This window comes from Gopherus evgoodei, chromosome 1 (genome assembly GCF_007399415.2).
Source record: "Gopherus evgoodei ecotype Sinaloan lineage chromosome 1, rGopEvg1_v1.p, whole genome shotgun sequence".
NCBI lineage: Eukaryota > Metazoa > Chordata > Testudines > Testudinidae > Gopherus > Gopherus evgoodei.
The window spans coordinates 337,349,264-337,367,569 of NC_044322.1; the positions used below are offsets into that span (position 1 = coordinate 337,349,264).

Sequence of the window (18,306 nt, forward strand, 5' to 3'; positions counted from 1 at the left end):
GGCCGTGTGCACTCTACTTTATACAATCTGTTTTTAAAAAATGGTTTCTGTAAAATCGGAATAATCCTGTAGTGTAGACATACCCCCAATCCCAGCCCAGGATGACCAAATAAGATAGTTTTAGGGTCAGTCCTGCCACAAGAGTCACAATGTGCTTCCCTACAGTCAGCTCTATTTGGTGGCTAGTATAGGGTTTCATGGCCTTGTGGACACATTGCGGGAAAATGGTTTGCCTGAGGACCCCTTTCATACTGATCAGCTGATCCCTGATCAAAGTCTGGTTGCACCCAGAGTCAACTAAACTGACTGCTTCTCTCCTATTAACTTGCATGGGGACAATCATCTTAGCAGGGCCTTGCTTACATGCCAATGTTTCCACTGTCCACACCTGTCTGTACATAGAGTATATACCAGTGTTGGTGCCATGGAGGTGACCCAATTGTCCCTAAGAAAATAACTGGTGGGGGACATTCATAGCAACAACCATGAAGTCCCCCCTCATCTCCAGTGATTACTGAATTACCTGTATCTCCTGCATCAGTCTCTGCTGTTGGATGATGACTAATTGCATCAGTCATTGCTGCTGTACTATCTGTTGTAAAAACTGTTCCTCTGTCAGTCCTCTTAGTAGTTGATCCAGATCTGTCTGGCTTCTAGACTTCCACTCGACTCCTGTCAAGGGTTGATTTTTTTCCCCAGCATCAGACCCTTCCTTGGGGCTGGAAAGATGCTCATGTTCCCCACCACTTGTGGCAAAGTGACTCACGAGCCTGTGTGCACCCTCATGGCTGGGTGAGCATTTTAGAGTTTTTTACTCTCCATAGCCCCCTGACTGGCCTGTCAGCTTTGCTGGTGGTCCCCTTTTGTCTTGTGACTGGGCTCTCTGGCCAGGTCATGTTTAATCTGACTCCTTTTGGGGTAAGTCAGAATGCAGTCCAATAATAGGCTAGCAGTCTTGTGCCAGGTCTCTGACCTCACTCTAGGCCACTTTTCCTTAAAACACTGTCATGGGCCTTCACTAGGTTTTTCCTTGATGGCCTGTAGGGGAACCCTAGTCTCTGATTTCCATCAGCTTTGCTGTTAAAACTGGGAGATTGAATCCATTAACATTCTGCACTATGTCCCGATCCTCCTTCCCCAAATCATTGATGCTAAAGTAAGTATGCCTTGCTCAGGGTGTCAGCACACCAATAATTGTCCTAGACAATATATGAGCTCGACCTGCTATCACTGGCTCATCAACATGCGCTGCAATCTCTTTGGAGCATTAAGACGGCAATTTGTCATGATTGCCTCTAGAGGTTTGTGGTGTGACTGCAGTATTACTGGGTGGACACAGGTGTACTGATGGAATTGTTCCATTCCAAATACCAAAGCCAGAAGCTCTTTTTCTATTTGGATATAACCTTGTTCAGTCTCTGGCAAGGCTCTGCTGACACAAGTAACCATCTGTTCCTGCAAAAGAGCTACATCCAATCTTTTCTCCAACGCATCACAATGGATTCTCAGTGACTCTCCTAACTGGTAGCACTTCAGGAAAGGGGCATCTGTTATCATTTGTTTCAGCATGTCAAATGCTTGCTGTTGGGGACCTGTCCAGTCCCACTTAACATCCTGCCTTGTGAGCTAATGAATGGGTTCCACTGGTGCAACCAGGTGTAGAGAGAACTTGGTCAGAAAAGGTATCATTCCTATAAAGGCTGAAACCCCACGCACTGCAGCTGGCATGTCTCTGACTGCTTTGATTTGTTGGGATCTGCTTTCTGTCCCTCTGCTGTGAGCAGATGTCCAATGCATGTCATCTCATGCTGTTTCAGTTGCTTTTTTTGTTAGTTCAGTTTTATGTTCTCAACTGGCATCATTGTAGAAAAGCTTGTAATTTTCTGTTATGGTCTTGTTCACCTTCTGTATCATTACTCTTTTCACCTATAGGCAGTTCTTCCAGCATTTCAGTGAGTCTTCTCTGGAACACCTCTGGTTTGGGGCTTATGCCCATCAGCATATGCAGCCATCAATAGAGACCAAATGGTGTTGCAAAGGTTGTCAGCATGCTGGACTCTTTATCCAGGCCTATGTACCAAAATCTATTCCTTACATCAGACCATAAAGATTCTGGCTTTGGGAAATTCTGGCAAGATGTCATCAGCTATGGGCAGTGGATAGTGGCACCTTTTAAATAGGCGGTTCAGTGACTTTGGGTCTATGCAGATACATAATTAACCTGATGGCCTCTTTACCACCACCATACTGCTTACCTTGGCTGCACTCACCTATGCAGATGCTATGATTCTCCTAAGCTACAGACTGTCAAGTTCCTTTCATATTGGTTTCCGTAATGCCACTACAATTTTCCTTCATAATAAGCACATAGATTTTGCTTCTAGTCACAGCTTTGTTTGAAGGCACCTTTGAAAACATTCCCATATGCTTCAAAAATGGTCTCTATTGTCCGCAGGATTTCCCCATTTGCTTCTTGCACTGCAGCTATAAAATTCTGATGCTGCACCATGATTAGATCCATGGCTTGTATGGCAAGAAGGGCCTGCGGTACTTATCATCCACCACCACAAACGTCAACTAGCACCGCTTGTTATTTTTTGGGTTAGTTACTCTGAGGTAGAGATGGGCAAACTTTTTGGCCTGAGGGCCACATCTGGGTATAGAAATTTTATGGTGGGCCATGAATGCTAATGACATTGGAGTTGGAGTGTGGGAGGGGGTGAGGACTCTGACTGTGTTGCTGGCTCTGGGGTGGGGCCAGAAATAAGGAGTTCAGGATGTGGGAGGGGGATCAGGGCTGAGGCAGGAGCACGGGGAGGTGAGGGCTCCAGCTGGGGGTAAAGGCTCTGGATGGGGCTGGGGATGAGAGGTTTGGGGTGCAGGAGGGTGCTCCAGGCTGGGCCTGAGCAGTTGGGGCATAGGCGGGGTCAGGGATGCAGGCTCCAGGTGGCACTTACCTCAAGCAGCTCCTGGAAGCAGTGGCATGTCCCTACTCTGGTTCCTAGGTGGAGGTGTGGCCAAGCAGCTCTACTGCACACTGCACCATCTGCAGGTACCACCTCTCCAGCTCCCATTGGCCACAGTTCCTGGCCAATGGGAGCTGCGGGGGTGCCACCTGCAGACAGGGCAGTGTGCAGTAGAGCCGCTTAGCTGTACCTCCACTTAGAAACCAGAGGGGGGACATGCCACTGCTTCCAAGAGCCATGCAGGGCAGCCCCTGACCCTGCTCCCTGGCTGGAGCGCTGGAGCAGGGCAAGCCCCAGACCCTGCTCCCCAGTGGGAGCTCGGGTGCCGATTAAAATGGGTGGCGGACCAGATGCGGCCTGTAGTTTGCCCACCCCGGTCTGTCACATTTTCTTGCAGGCTGAATTGTGCTCTCATTTTATGTTATTAGATTGTGCCTGCTTTTTGTAATGGGTGTGTTCAAGTCCAATTTACCTTAAGGACCCACATTGCAGGAGGCTCTATTATCCAGCTGAAATCACATAGGGCATTTCCCTATTAACACTCTTGCATGCATGAAGCAACAGCCTGAAACTGATATTCTAAACTCCAGGAGCGAGTCAAGAGGTGTCCTTCCCCTCTAGTGTGAGTCAAGAGGTGCTGTCTGAGGCGCCCTTCCCCACTTGTGGGAGTTTGGCGGAACACATGTCTACACTACAAGATTATACTGTTTTTACAGACACTGGTTTTTTAAAACAGATTGTATAAAGTCAAGTGCATGCGGCCACACTAAGCACATTAATTCGGCGGTGTGCATCCAGGTACCGAGGCTGGTGTCGATTTCTGGAGCGTTGCACTGTGGGTAGCTATCCCATAGCTAGCCCATAGTTCCCGCAGTCTCCCTCGCCCTTGGAATTCTGGGTTGAGATCCCAGTGCCCGGTGGGGCAAAAAAAAATTTGTCGCGGGTGGTTCTGGGTACAGCCTCACTCCTTCCTCCATGAAAGCAGCAGACAACCATTTCGTGCCTTTTTTCCTGGGTGAACTGTGCAAACACCATAGCACAGCAAGCATGGACCCTGCTGAGCTCAAGACAGCAGTCATGGACGTTGTAAACATCTTGCGCATTCACGTGCAGTCTACGCTGAACCAAAGCCAGGCGAGGAGGCGGCTGCTACAGCAGAGCAGTGATGAGAGTGATGAGGACATGGACACAGAATTCTCTCAAACTGCGGGCCCCAGCACGTTGGAGATCCTGCTGGTAATGGGGCAGGTTCTAGCCATTGAACACCGATTTTGGGCCTGGGAAACAAGCACAGACTGGTAGGACCGCATAGTTTTGCAGGTTTGGGACGATTCCCAGTGGCTGCAAAACTTTCGCATGCATAAGGGCACTTTCATGGAACTTTATGACTTGCTTTCCCCTGCCCTGAAACACCAAAATACCAAGATGAGAGCAGCCCTCACAATTGAGAAGCGAGTGGCAATAGCCCTGTGGAAGCTTGCAACGCCAGACAGCTACCGGTCAGTTGGGAATCAATTTGGAGTGGGCAAATCTACTGTGGGGGCTGCTGTGATGCAAGTCGCCAAAGCAATCATTAAGCCGCTGCTACGAAAGGTTGTGACTCTGGGAAATGTGCAGGTCATAGTGGATGGCTTTGCTGCAATGGGATTCCCTAACTGTGGTGGGGTGATAGATGGAACCCATATCCCAATCTTGGCACCAGAGCACCAGGGCACCCAGTACGTAAATCGCAAGGGGTACTTTTCAATGGTGCTGCAAGCACTGGTGGATCACAAGGGAGGTTTCACCAACATCCACGTGGGATGGCCAGGAAGGGTTCATGACACTCGCGACGTCAGGAACACTACTCTGTTTAAAAGGCTGCAGCAAAGGAATTACTTCCCAGACCAGAAAATAACAGTTGGGGATGTTGAAATGCCTGTAGTTATCCTGGGGGATCCAGCCTACTCCTTGATGCCATGGCTCATGAAGCCATACACAGGCAGCCTGGACAGTAGTCAGGAGCTGTTCAACTACAGGCTGAGCAAGTGCAGAATGGTGGTAGAATGCGCATTTGGCCGTTTAAAGGCGCGCTGGCGCACATTACTGACTCGAACAGATCTCAGCAAAACCAATGTCCCCTTTGTTATTGCTGCTTGCTGTGTGCTCCACAATCTCTGTGAGAGTAAGGGGGAGACCTTTATGGCGGGATGGGAGGCTGAGGCAAATCACCTGGCCGCTGATTACGCGCAGCCAGACACCAGGGCAATTAGAAGAGCACACCAGGAAGCGGTGCACATCAGAGAAGCTTTGAAAACTAGTTTAATCATGGGCCAGGGTACGGTGTGACTGCTGTGTTTGTTTCCCCTTGATGAACCACCTCCCCCCTTGATTGACTCATTCCCTGTAAACAACCCACCCTACCCCTTAGATTACAGCTTGCTTAAGGAAATAAAGTCACTATCGTTTAAAAATTATGTATTCTTTATTAATTCATCATAAAAAAGATCATCATAAAAAGAGGGAGCAAACTGACAATGTAGCCCGGGTGTGGTTTGGGAGGAGGATAGGAGGGAAGGAAAAGGCCACTAAAAAAGTTTCAAAGTAATGACAGCCTTTTGGTTGGGCTGTCCACGGGGGTGCAGTGGGCGGGTGCACGGAGCCTCCCCCCACGCGTTCTCACATGTCTGGGTGAGAAGGATGTGGAACATGGTGAGGGTGGTTATGCAGGGGCTACAGTGGCAATCTGTGATCCTGCTGCTGTTCCTGAAGCTCCACCAGATGCTGGAGCATGTCAGTTTGATCACGCAGCAGCCCCAGCGTTGCATTGCACCACTGCTGATCTTCCTGCCTACACCTCCGATCTTCCTGCCACCGCCTCTCATCTCGAGCGTCCCTCCTGTCCTCACGTTCACTGGCATCTTTCCTGTAATTTGATACAACGTCCTTCAACTCATTCAGATGAGCTCTTTCATTGCGGGTCACTTCCATGATTTCCAAGAACATTTCGTCTTGTGTCTTTTTTTTCCGCCGCCTTATCTGAGATAGCCTTCAGGATGGAGTAGGGAGGCTTGAAAAATTTGCAGCTACATGAGGGAGGGAAAAAAGGGAGAGAAGTATTTAAAAAGATACATTTTACAGAACAATGCTTATACTCTTTCACGGTGAACAACACTATTCATCTTACATAGCATATGTGATTTCACTACAAGGTCGCATTTTGCATCTTAATATTGAGTATCTGCGGCTCTGGTGTTAGAGATCTCACAGACGCAGGTCCGGACAGCAGAATTTGGCTTGTATGCAGCCATGGTAAGCCATTGTCTTCTGCAGCCTTCATATATCCAGCGCCCTCCTTTCCCAAACAGCAAGCAAAGCCTGTTCAGTGCTGCTTCTTTCCTGTTAACTTGCAGCAGCAGAAACCACCCCCCCCCCATCCAATTCTCTGGGATGATCGCTTTACCCCTCCTCCCACCGCGTGGCTGGTATCATGAAAGATCACTGCTAAACACTCCCCTCCCCACCTCCCCCACCGCGTGGCTGGTAGCAGGGAAGAGCCCTGCTACCGAAATGCAAAAAAGCTCAGTGCCAATCACCCGCCCCCCTTCCCCCTGCTTGGCTACCTGCAAAGAAGGATTTCTTTTAAGCAACAGGCAAACAGCCCAGTAGGAATGGCCATCTCTGTCCCCTTAATTAAATTCCGGAATTTCAAGCAGGTTACCATGAACGATATCACTCTCCTGAGGATAACACAGCGAAATAAAGAACGGATATTGCTTCAATGCCAGCAAACACCGGGACCATACGCAGCTAGGCTTTGTCATGCAATGATACCAGATTACTTGCTACATGCATGGCGTGGACAAGTGTCCTATCATGGAGGACAGAATAAGGCTGCCCTGCCTAGAAACCTTCTGCAAAGGCTTTTGGAGTACCTCCAGGAGAGCTTCATGGAGATGTCCCTGGAGGATTTCCGCTCCATCCCCAGACATGTTAACAGACTTTTCCAGTAACTGCACTGGCCTCGACTGCATCCCAAGTCCTCAGGGCAAATTAATCATTAAAAAACGTTTGCTTTTAAACCATGTTTCATATTTACAAAGGTACACTCACCAGAGGTCCCTTCCATGGCGGCATTGTGTGGGATAGTGGCTTGGGAGGGCTGTGAGGGTAATTCCATCAGGGTGAGAAAAAGCTCCTGGCTGTTGGGGAGAACGGAGTGCTGTGTGCTCTCTGCAAGCTTCTCCTCCTCTTCCTCCTCCTCATTTTCCCCGTCCACAGAATAAGTTTATCCCCACCTCGGAATCCACGGCCAGGGGTGCGGTAGTGGTGGTGGACCCCCCTAGAATTGCATGCAGCTCAGCGTAGAAGTGGCATGTTTTCGGCCCTGCCCCGGATCTTCCATTTGCTTCTTTGGTTTTCTAGTAGGCTTGTCTGAGCTCCTTAACTTTCACACAGCACTGTACTGTGTCCCTGGTGTGGCATCTCTGAATCATGGCCTTGGAAATTTTTTCAAATGTATTTTTTGATTTTGTCTTTTGGAACGGAGTTCTGTTAGCAAAGAATCCTCTCCCCATACAGCGATCAGATCCAGTACCTCCCGTGCAGTCCATGCTGGAGCTCTTTTTTGATTCTCAGAAGACTGCATTGTTATCTGTGCTGATGAGCTCTGCGTGGTCACCTGTGTTGGTGAGCTCTCCATGCTGGCCAAACAGGAAATGAAATTCAAACGTTCACGGGGCTTTTCCTGTCTCCCTGGCCAGTGCAGCCGAGTTCAGATGGCTTTCCAGAGCGGTCACAATGGTGCACTGTGGGATACCGGCCAGAGGCCATTACCGTCTAATTGCGGCCACACTAACCCTAATCCGACATGGTAATACCGATTTCAGCGCTACTCCTCTTATCGGGGAGGAGTACAGAAACCGGTTTATATCGATATAAAGGGCCTCGTTGTGTGGACGGGTGCAGGGTTAAATCGGTTTAACGCTGCTAAATTCGGTTTAAATGCGTAGTGTAGACCAGGCCACAATCTTTCTGGGACCGTCCTCTGCTCTTGCACATACTGCTAAAATGTTTCATTTGCCACATACTTGCAATGCTGTCCTAGTGTGGGATACTTTACCTGGTCACGCTGTCTCCCACAGCAAACACATCTCACTATGGGAATGGAACCCTGGCCACCTGCTCTCCTTTGCTCGTGTCTCATTGCATGTAGTTCTGGAGGTGTTGTGCCTCTCAGGGCTTTCATCTTTTCTCTTGAGGTTTCTGCTATGCATCTTATGTCTAAGCATCTGTCTAATGTGAGATTGCCTTCCCAGGCAGCTGCTCCCTCAGGTGGTGTCCCAAGTGCCACAGACTAACCTTCCCAAATCAGGGAGTCTGTCAAATCCCCAAAATTACATGTCGCTGCCAGTGTGCACAAGGGGGTCTGTCCTTTCCCCTCTACAGAAAAACCATGTCATTCCACAAGTTTTGTTTTGTTTGGGAATATAGGCATGTGGGACTCACCCCTGCAGTGCCTCCTGCTGGTCGTCTTGGGAATTAGTTCTTCCAAACTCTGGAGTGCCCTCTGCAGGCCAGTGTCCCACTGCTGCTAGCTCCCATGTCCCTCCCAAACCTGGTGTCTTGTTGTCTGGGTGCTACCCCCTGTCTGTATACCCCTCTGTCTCAGGGCCTCCCTTCCCCAGGGAATCCCCACCTCCTATCCCCATGTTGCCTCAGTCATAGGCTACCGCCAGTTGCCAACTAGCCCGCATGCTCTGGGGCAGACTGCAGTGTCAGCCACTCATCATAGGCAAGGTTGGGTCTGGACCTGCTGCCTCTCCCTGCAACCCAGTGCCTCTATGGGGCCTTGGACAAGGCCCTGCAGCCAGTAGAGTTGCCTGTCTGGAGCATCCCAGCCCTGCCTCACTTTAGGTACCTGGAGCTTCCCAACAGCCAGGTCCCTCCCTCCCTCTGAAGGCAGAGAGAGACTGTGTGTGCGCGTCTGGCCCACTGCCCTCTTATAAGGGTCAGCTGGGCCCTTATTTAACCAGCTTTGGCCTGATTGGGGTGTGGCCCTGTAATAAACAGATAAGTAAGAGTTAATAGAACAGAAGTACTTCATAGCTCTTTTGCCTGTAAAGGGTTAACAAGATCAGTGAGCCTGGCTGTCACCTGACCAGAGGGCCAAACAGGGCACAGGATACTTTCAAATCTTGAGGGAGGGAAGTTTTTGTGTGTGCCCTTAGTTTTTGTTCTCTCTGGGTTCTGAGAGTGACCAGACATACAACCAGGTTTCTCTCCAATCTCTCTGATACAGGTTCTTATAGATTCAAAATAGTAAGTACTAGGTGATAAGGTGAGTTAGGCTTATGTTTGTTTTCTTTATTTGCAAATGTGTATTTGGCTGGAAGGAGTTCAAATGTGTATTTAGCTGGAAGGATTTTAATTTGTACTTGTATACTTAGGCTGGGAGGGTATTCCCAGTGTCTATAGCTGAAAGACCCTGTAACATATTCCATCTTAAATTTACAAAGATAATTTTTACTGGGAGAGGCAATGGTGAGGGAAAGGTTTACTTTCCTTGTGTTAAGATCCAGAGGGACTGGGTCTTGCGGATCCCCGGGCAAGGTTTTGGGGGGACCAGAGTGTACCAGGCACTGGAATTCCTGGTTGGTGGCAGCACTACAAGTACTAAGCTGGTAATTGAGCTTAGAGGAATTCATGCTGGTACCCCATCTTTTGGACGCCAAGGTTCAGAGTGGGGAATTATACCATGACAGGCCCCCAGCTGAGGCTGCTTTCCCCAATCAGCCTAGGCTTGCTGCTTTCCTAGCAGCAGCCCTCTCACAGTCTCAGCTCTCTCCCAGTGCTGATTTCAAGCCCTTCAGGGCAGGAACAGGGGTCCACCCCACTACAAGGAGCACTCTGTGTCCTCGGGCTGCCCTGCTGACTGGAGCGCTCCCCCTTCTCTGGCTGCCCTGCTGGCTGAAGCTCCTTCTCCCTTCCTGGGCTGCTGCTGCTGGCTGGAGTGCTCCTTCCCTGGACTGCTGCTGGCTGGAGTGCTCCTTTCTTGGACTGCTACTGCTGCTGAGCGAGGGGTGGGGGGCTTTGCTGGCCAGCCCCCACTCCCCCACCTCTGGAGGGAGAAGCCAGGACCCCACCACCACCACCACCACAGCTGCCACCTGTGAGGGGTCCTTCCTGCCTGGCCAGCTGGGTTGCTGGGGAGGAGCTGCTGCTGGAGCTGTGTTTGTCCTGGGGAGCTGCTGGAGCCTGGAGGAGGAAGGATAGAACTGAGGAAACCACCGGCCGCTGGGGGAGCACACAGGAGGACTCTGGAGACCACTGTGGAGGAGGCCATCAAAGACTGAGTAACTCTTTAACTGTAGTGCTCTAGTGGTGGGGGTTTAGACTGTGTTTGTGGGGACACAGGGGGTGTGGTGTGGAGCCTGCCCCCTAGTCCATCTGTGTCCCCCTCCCGACCCCCACCACCACCGCTGCCCCCTCCACCACCCTCACAGGCCACTTACCATCTGCCTCGTTTCCTGCCTCTGGGACTCAGCTGCTCACCTGGCCTGCCACGCCCTATTGCCACCGTTTGGGCCTCCAGCAGCAGCCAGCCAAACATATTTTGACTTTGCACAAGTGCTCGTGGGTGCACGCACCCGCCTTTCCCCCAGACTGACCCCGCTCCCTCTGCAACAGGCCCCCTAGCTTTGCCCCTTGTTGCCCGCCCCATTTATCCCTTGTAGCCTTTTGCTCCCCTCCCCCCAGCTTCAGTTTGTTTGCCTGCCCCGCCTGTCTCCCTTTGCAGCTTTGTTTGTCCTGCCCCAGCCCTGAAGCTAGCCCTTTGGTCCCTCTGCCCCACTCCCAGCCTGGTTGCTCCCCTCCTCTGCGACCCCCTCACCTTGTTTAGCCCCTCCCCTCGTGCGCCCATGCCCCCTTAGTGCGCTTGTGCTTCTCCCCCGTTTGAGTTTGCCACTATTGCACTGCACCCCCCAAATGCTGTTGTATCCCTCCCCTCCCCTAGTGCAGCTAGAGGAGCCAGATTTCAATCCTGTGTCGGTGACTGACCCCCCACCTCAAATCCTTGATAGTCCCCTTCTCTGCCCCCTCCATCATCTTGGCACCCTCCTCCCCTGCCTACAGCCTAGCAGGGAGGAGTGGTTGACCTATTTCCCCTCCCTCCCTACTCATCATGGCAGGAGATGCGGTGGGTGGGACCCCTGGCCGACCCCTGTCCCCCCTCCCCTGCCTGCTCCCCTCAAAACCCCCCTAGTCTCCACCTCAACCGCCGCTGCTGGACCATCTGCCATCGCTCCCACCGAGGCACCGGCGGGCGATGGGGTGCCCTCTGCTGCTGCCACGTCCCTCGCTCCCTCCGATTCTGGGGGAGCCCCCCCAGCCAGCAGGAAGGGCCAGGGCAAGAAGAAAGGGAAGGGCCCCGCTACGAAGACTAAGCCCTCCATGGCAGAGCCTGCTACTACTGCCATGGGCCTGCCACCGGCCGCGGCACCCCTCCCCGCTGTTCCCTCCACCAGCTCTGCGGGTGCCCCTCCCCCGGCCCCTAGGGCATAAGCCCAGGTGGCGGCAGCCCCCCCGCCTGCTGCTGCGTCATCTCCCCCGACTGCCACCTCCGCTACCATCTACAGCGGCCGGGGCCCCTTCCCCACCTTGACCAGGAAGCACGACTTCCGTTGCCTCCTGGTGCCCTCCTCGCCCCATGTGGAGACCTACGTGCGGGCGTTGGCGAGGGTGGTGGGGCCCACGGCCATCGTGGCAGCCTCCAAGATGTATGGCAAGATGGTCTTCTTCCTTGCCTTGGAGGCCACCGCCCCGGAGGCGGTGGAGAAGGGCTTGGCAGTGGGGGGCGTGTTCGTCCCCCTGGAGCCGCTGGAGGACCTGGGTGTCCATGTGGTCCTGACCTCCGTCCCTCCTTTCCTTCCCAATGCTACCCTGTTACCCGCCCTCTCTACCCTGGGGAAGCCCATTTCCATTGTGAGCCCTCTCCCCTTGGGCTGCAAAGACCCCACCCTCCGTCGCGTCCTCTCGTTCCGCCGGCAGGTGCAGCTTCAACTGCTGCCGGTGGCGCGTGGCGGAGGGGTCTTTCCTGGTCCCCTGTCAGAGGGCCCACTATTGGGTGCACTACTCCACGGGGGAGGCCTGGTGTTATCTCTGCCAGGCGACGGGGCATGTCCGGAGGGACTGCCCCTTGGCCCGGCACAGAGGAGTGCCCGGAACCCCTAGGCCCGGCAGAGTGCCAGCCCCATCATCGCCGGTGCCCCTGGCCGCCCGATGCTCAGAGCCGCCCCTCCTCCTTCTCAGCCCATCACACTGCTCCCGCTCGGGCTGAAGGGGTACCTCCCTCGGCATGCCCAGACGAGCGGGAGAGCCCCGCCTCTGCTGCCTGCACTCCGGTGGGGCTTGTGGAGGAGGGTGCAGCAGGGGTACTGTCGAGTGTGGGAGAGGGCCCTCCCCAGGGGGTATCTTCCCTTCCTCCGGCTGTCCCACCAGTGCCCCTCCAAGTCCACGAACCACTATCCCTGCCCTCCGACCCAACCCCAGTCAACCAGCCTGCAGGTGATGCCATGGAGGGCTGGACCCTAGTACAGGGTAGGCGGGGCAAGCAGAAGGCTCGGGCTCCGCTCATGCCATCTGATGCGGAAGCCCCCCGTAAGACCAGGAAGGGGGCCGCAGACACCGAGCCTTCCGCCATGCCCATGGGATCAGTCCGTATGCCAGTTCCAGCTGGGGAAAATGTGGCAGCACTGGAGAGTACCACCATCCCTCCTCCACAGTCCCTCCCAGTGGAGGCCCCGGATGAGGCCCCTCCTATCCCCGTGCCACCTGTGCCCCCTACAACACCTGTGGTGAGCGTCACCTCGGGTGCGAGTGGGGACGACCCCGGGGTGGTGGAAGGTGAGCTCCCTTCCATCTTTGACGAGATCAAGGCCCTGGGTCTGACCCTGGTCACCCAGGGAGAGGACGACCCTCTGCCAGCAGGCCTCGACCTAGCCGACCTCACCCCAGCTCCCTCTTCCCCATGTTCCATTATCCTGACTGCTGCGTCCGCCCCCACCTCTGAGGGTCCCCTGGACCTCTCAACCTGCCCGGTTGCAGATGGCACCTCGCTGATGGCCGCCGAGCCTGTTGAGGCGACGGCCGGTGCCTTGTGGCCGGGAGACGGGCTAACAGGGGTATCCCTCAGTGGTGTGGGGCAACCGAGTTCCTTCCTGGGCGGGGGCCCTACTGACGATTCTACATCACCTGATACCATGGCTGGTGCACTGGCCATTGAGCCTGAGCCCGGCGTCACTGGGGACCCCCTCCCTACCCCTCAAACCCCTGCGCCTGGCCGCGAGGAGCCACATCCTGACAGTCCAGCTCCTGTGGCTCAGGATCTCATTTCTGTCCCTATCCCCGACCCTGCTCCTTACCCCAGCACTGCCCTTACTCCTGACCCCATCCTTGTCCCCGCCACCTCCCACGATGTTATTGCTGCCCCTGGGGCTGCCTCCTTCCCTTTCCCGGAGGGTGCTCCCCAAGGAGCGGCCTTTGTGTTTCACAGTCCTGACAGCCTAGGGGCTGCACTCTTCCCTCCGCCGCCCCCCATCGAGCCAGGGTCTGAGGTGGACCATGTGGAGCCGGCCCATCGGGTGCCACGTTGCGGGTCTGCCCCTTGCCTGCCTGTCTCGGTAGGCCACGGGGCTGTGCCAGAGGCCCCACCAGTGGATCACCGGAGGCCAGTGACCCCACCCCGCCATAGGCTGTGAGAAGAGCTGCGGGAGTTTCTGGAGGACGTTCGGGGCTCCTGCAATAAGGTACGGCTTGCTCTCCAGTGATGGGGGGATTTCCGTGAGGGCCCTTATGGGGGAGGGCAAAAGGACCGGGAAGCAGGGTGCCGCAGCTTACCACCAGGTCCGCAGCTTCCGTGACTCCTTGCTCACCTTCGGGGTAGGTCACGGTTTGCTGCGCGGCCCAAGGGGGGCTGTGAGCACCCCTGCCAGCAAGGATCCCTCCCAACCCTCCTCATCACATTCATCACCTTTGCCACACTGAACACCAGGGGCTGTAGGGTGGGTTTCCGCAGGAGCCAGATGCTCTCCTTCCTTCAGGAGAGGGGGTACTCTGTGGTTTTCCTGCAGGAGACCCATACAGATCTGGCCACCGAAGCCAGCTGGCGGCTGGAGTGGGGGGGGCGGGGTCTACTTCAGCCATCTCACAGCCAGTAGGGCTGGAGTGGCAACCCTGTTCTCCCCTGACCTACGGCCCGAGGTGCTGGGGGTCACCGAGACTGTGCCGGGCTGCCTGCTGCACCTCCGGGTCCATATAGAGGGGCTCGTGGTCAACCTCGTGAACGTCTATGCCCCAACATCGACCCCGGAGCGGCTGCCGTTCTATCAGCAGGCGTCCGCCTTCCTCTGCTCCTTCGATTCTTGCAAGTTCCTGGTCCTGGGCGGGGACTTTAACACCATCCTAGACGAGCGCGACCGAGCAAAGCCCGGCCGCCGTGGACGTCCTCCAGGAGATTGTCAACTATCCCTCCCTGGTGGACATCTGGCGCGACCACCACCCGGACGATGTCTCCACGTTCACCTATGTCCGGGTGGGAGCCCATCGGTCGTGCCACTCCTGGTTGGACCGCATCTACATGTCACGCTTCGACCTTTCATGGGCCCAGTCCTCCAGCGTCCGGCCGGCCCCTTTTTCAGATCACCACCTCGTTACTGTGACAGCCTCTCTCAGTGCGGAGAGGCCAGGGCTGGCTTATTGGCACTTCAACAACAGCTTGCTGGAGGATGCGGGCTTCATGGCGTCCTTCCGGGAGTTCTGGCTAGCCTGGTGAGGGCAGTGGCATGCCTTTCCCTTGGTGCGGCGGTGGTGGGATGTGGGGAAGGTGCACGCCCAGCTCTTCTGCCGTGACTACACCCGGGGTGCCAGCCGACAGAGGGATACAGCGAGAGGGCAGTTGGAACGGGAGGTCTTAGAGCTGGAGAGGCATCTGGCCGCCAGCCCCAAAGGATCCATCCCTTTGTGGAGCGTGCTTGGAGAGGCGGGAGGAGCTCCGGGTCCTCGAGGACCATCGGGCTCAGGGCGCCTTTGTTCGCTCCCACATCCGCCTCCTTCGGGAGATGGATCGCGGCTCCCACTTCTTCTATGCCCTGGAGAAACGGAGGGGGGCCAAGAAGCATGTCACCTGCCTTCTGGCGGAGGACGGCACCCCCCTCACGGATCCAGCGGAGATGTGCGAGAGGACCCGGACCTTCTACGTGCACCTTTTCTCCCCGGAGCCGACTGATCCTGCCGCTCGCAGAGTGCTCTGGGACGGGCTCCTGACACTCAGCACGGGCGACCGGGACCGGCTAGAGCTGCCTCTCTCTCTGGCCAAGTTCTCAGAAGCCCTCCGTCGCATGCCTACCAACAAGTCTCCGGACATGGACGGGCTGACCGTGGAGTTCTACCGCGTGTTCTGGGACGTCCTCGGCCTGGACCTGGTCACCGTCTGGGCCGAGTCCTTGCAGAGCGGGGTCCTCCCTCTCTCGTGCAGGCGAGCCATGCTTGCCTTGCCTTATTGCCGAAGAAAGGGGACCTCCGTGATTTACGGAATTGGCTTCCCGTCTCACTTCTCAGCATGGACTACAAAATCGTAGCCAAGGCCATCTCGCTGCAGCTGGGGGCCGTGCTGGAGGACATGATCCACCCAGACCAGACCTACACCGTCCAGGGCTGTAGCATCTTTGATAACCTCTATCTGGTCCGGGATCTCCTGGAACTTGGGTGCAGGGATGGTCTGTCGTTCGCCCTCCTGTCCCTGGATCAGGAGAAGGCATTCAACAGGGTGGACCATGGGTATCTCCTGGGCATTCTGCGAGCGTTAGGCTTTGGGTCCCAGTTTGTGGGTTTTCTCCAGGTGCTGTACGCTTCCGTGGAGTGTCTGGTCAGGCTCAACTGGACCCTGACTGAGCCGGTCAGCTTTGGGTGGGGAGTGCGGCAGGGGTGCCCCCTCTCGGGCCAGCTGTATGCTCTGGCGATTGAGCCCTTCCTCTGTCTCCTCCGCAGGAGGTTGACAGGGTTGGTGCTTCGGGAACCGAAGCTGTGGCTGGTCCTGTCGGCGTACGCCGACTATGTGCTCCTCGTGGTCCAGGACCCAGGCGACTTGGCGCGGGTGGAGGCTTGCCAGGTGGTGTACTCGGCGGCCTCCTCCACCTGGGTCAACTGGGTCAAGAGCTCTGGCCTGGTGGTCGGGCATGGCTGGCAGGCGGGCTCCCTCCCTCCCAGGCCATCCGGTGGAGTGTGAGTCCGCTGCTCTATCTCGGCGTTTACCTTTCTGCCACGCATCCGTCTCAGCCGGAGAACTGGAAAGGTTTGCAGGGCAGGGTGGCGGAGCGGCTCCGGAAATGGACAGGACTCCTCTGGTGCCTTTCCCTTCGTGGGAGGGCACTGGTGCTCAATCAACTGGTCCTGTCCATGCTCTGGTACCGGCTCAACACCCTGGTCCTGGCCCCGGGCTTCCTGGCTGACCTCCAGAAGGTGGTTCTGGAGTTCTTTTGGCCAGGACTGCACTAGGTCCCTGCAGGGGTACTCCACCTGCCCCTGGAGGAGGGAGTGCAGGGCCTGAAGTGCCTGCATGCTCAGACCCATGTTTTCCGCCTCCAGGCACTGCAGAGGCTTCTTTATGGTGTGGGTAGTGCGGTGTGGAGAGTACTGGCGCATGCCTTCCTGCGCCGCTTCCGAGGGCTCCGATACGACCGGCAGCTCCTTTATCTCGATCCGAGGGGTCTTCCGCGAGACCTCTCCAGGCTGCCGCTCTTCTACCAGGACCTCTTCCGGATCTGGAAGCTGTTCTCTGCGACCAGGTCCATGGCGGCCACCGAGGGGGCAGATCTCCTCTTGGAGCCCCTGCTACACAATCCCCAGCTCCGTGTGCAGGTGGCGGAGTCACCAGAGCTCTGTGTGCCAGAAGTTGGTCCTGGCAGAAGCTACCAGGGTCGGAGATCTCCTGGACTACAACCGGGGAGACTGGCTGCATCCCCTGACGCTCGCTCAGCGTATGGGGCTCTCCAGACCTCGTACTCCCCGGCGCGTGCTACAGGAGGTGGAGGCCGCTTTGCTGCCCGCTGCTCAGGCCCACCTCGACCGGGTCCTGCGAGAGGACATGCCCCGCCCACCCACCACCCTGAGCCCTCCGGAGCTTTTCATCGGGCCTCTGCCCCGTGGACCCGACTGGTCCCCCCGACCCTTCTCCGCAAGCCGGCTACACAATCTGCAGCTGGTTTGCTTCCAAACAGCACCAAGGAAGCATCTCTGCACACTCATGCTCCATACCCTTCACTTCCTCACCCTCGTGTCCCGCCCTGACACAAAGTGGCGGGACCTCCTGCCACCTCTGGAGGGTGAGGAGCCCCGGTGAGCCAGCCTCTACTCTACCCTGGTCCCAAGGCCCGCTGGGGATATCAGTTGACGGCTCCTCCATGGGGCTGTGAGCACGGGCGTATATTTGGCACGGTTTACCCCTGTCCCAGACACCTGCCCCTTCTGCGGCGTTTACCTAGAGCGTGCCAGGTTGCAGCCCCTATACTGGCTTCTCACCAATATCCTGTTGCGTTTCTGGCTGCACTTTTCCCCTCACCTCCTTCTCTATGCACTCCCTATCCGTGGTCCCACAAAGTCGCGGGACCTCCTGGTCAACCTCCTCCTTGCCCTGGCTAAAATGGCCATCTATGCAACCAGGGAGAGGAGGTTGGCCGACGGAGACTCCGGAGACTGTGGGGCTTGTTTCCAATCCTTAGTCCGTTGACGTATCTGGGCGGAGTTCCTCTGGGCGGTGTCCACTGGCTCCCTTGACGCCTTCGAGGAGCAGTGGGCGCTGTCCGGGGTTCTCTGCTCGGTGTCCCCATCAGGCTCCCTTCTTATGACCCTTTGACCTCACTCCTGTCCCTGTTCTTTTATTAGTTGTCCCCGGAATCAGTTGGGTTCTGAGGTCCTGTAGATCCTCCCTTTAGGCTGGGGGGAGGATCCATTAGCAATGGGCTTCTGCCCGCCCAGTTCCCAGAACTCAATAGGTACAGGAAGAAATAGCTCTCCAGGGCTCCTAGGAATGCTGAGAGGCTTGAGGCAGTGGTGAGCATACAGGTTTCATTGTGGGATCTACAGAGCGCTGCAGACCTTTCTACTTTGTTCCCCAACAAAGTAAAATAAAAATTTTAGTTTCCAGCTATTGTTGTCCTACTGCATGACCAAGGTCTATGTAGAGTTCACTCTCCTTGTTCCACCAGGTCCATCGCTGGGTTACGTTTGTATCTGCAAAATCCAGGGCTTCGGGGGATTCAGAATGAGTTCAATGGTTTGTTCTGCCAGCTGCTGCACTTCAGAAAAC

At 55.5% G+C, this 18,306-nt stretch overlaps 1 long non-coding RNA gene across 1 annotated transcript; it reads left to right on the forward strand.

Annotated features, from left to right (window-relative positions):
- The first annotated feature begins 586 nt into the window (after positions 1-586).
- LOC115656288 lies at positions 587-15,041 on the forward strand. The gene is made up of 4 exons (XR_004001674.1): positions 587-597; positions 3,588-3,592; positions 12,597-12,805; positions 15,023-15,041. It is a non-coding gene; the product is annotated as an uncharacterized LOC115656288 (long non-coding RNA).
- Positions 15,042-18,306: the final 3,265 nt, after the last annotated feature.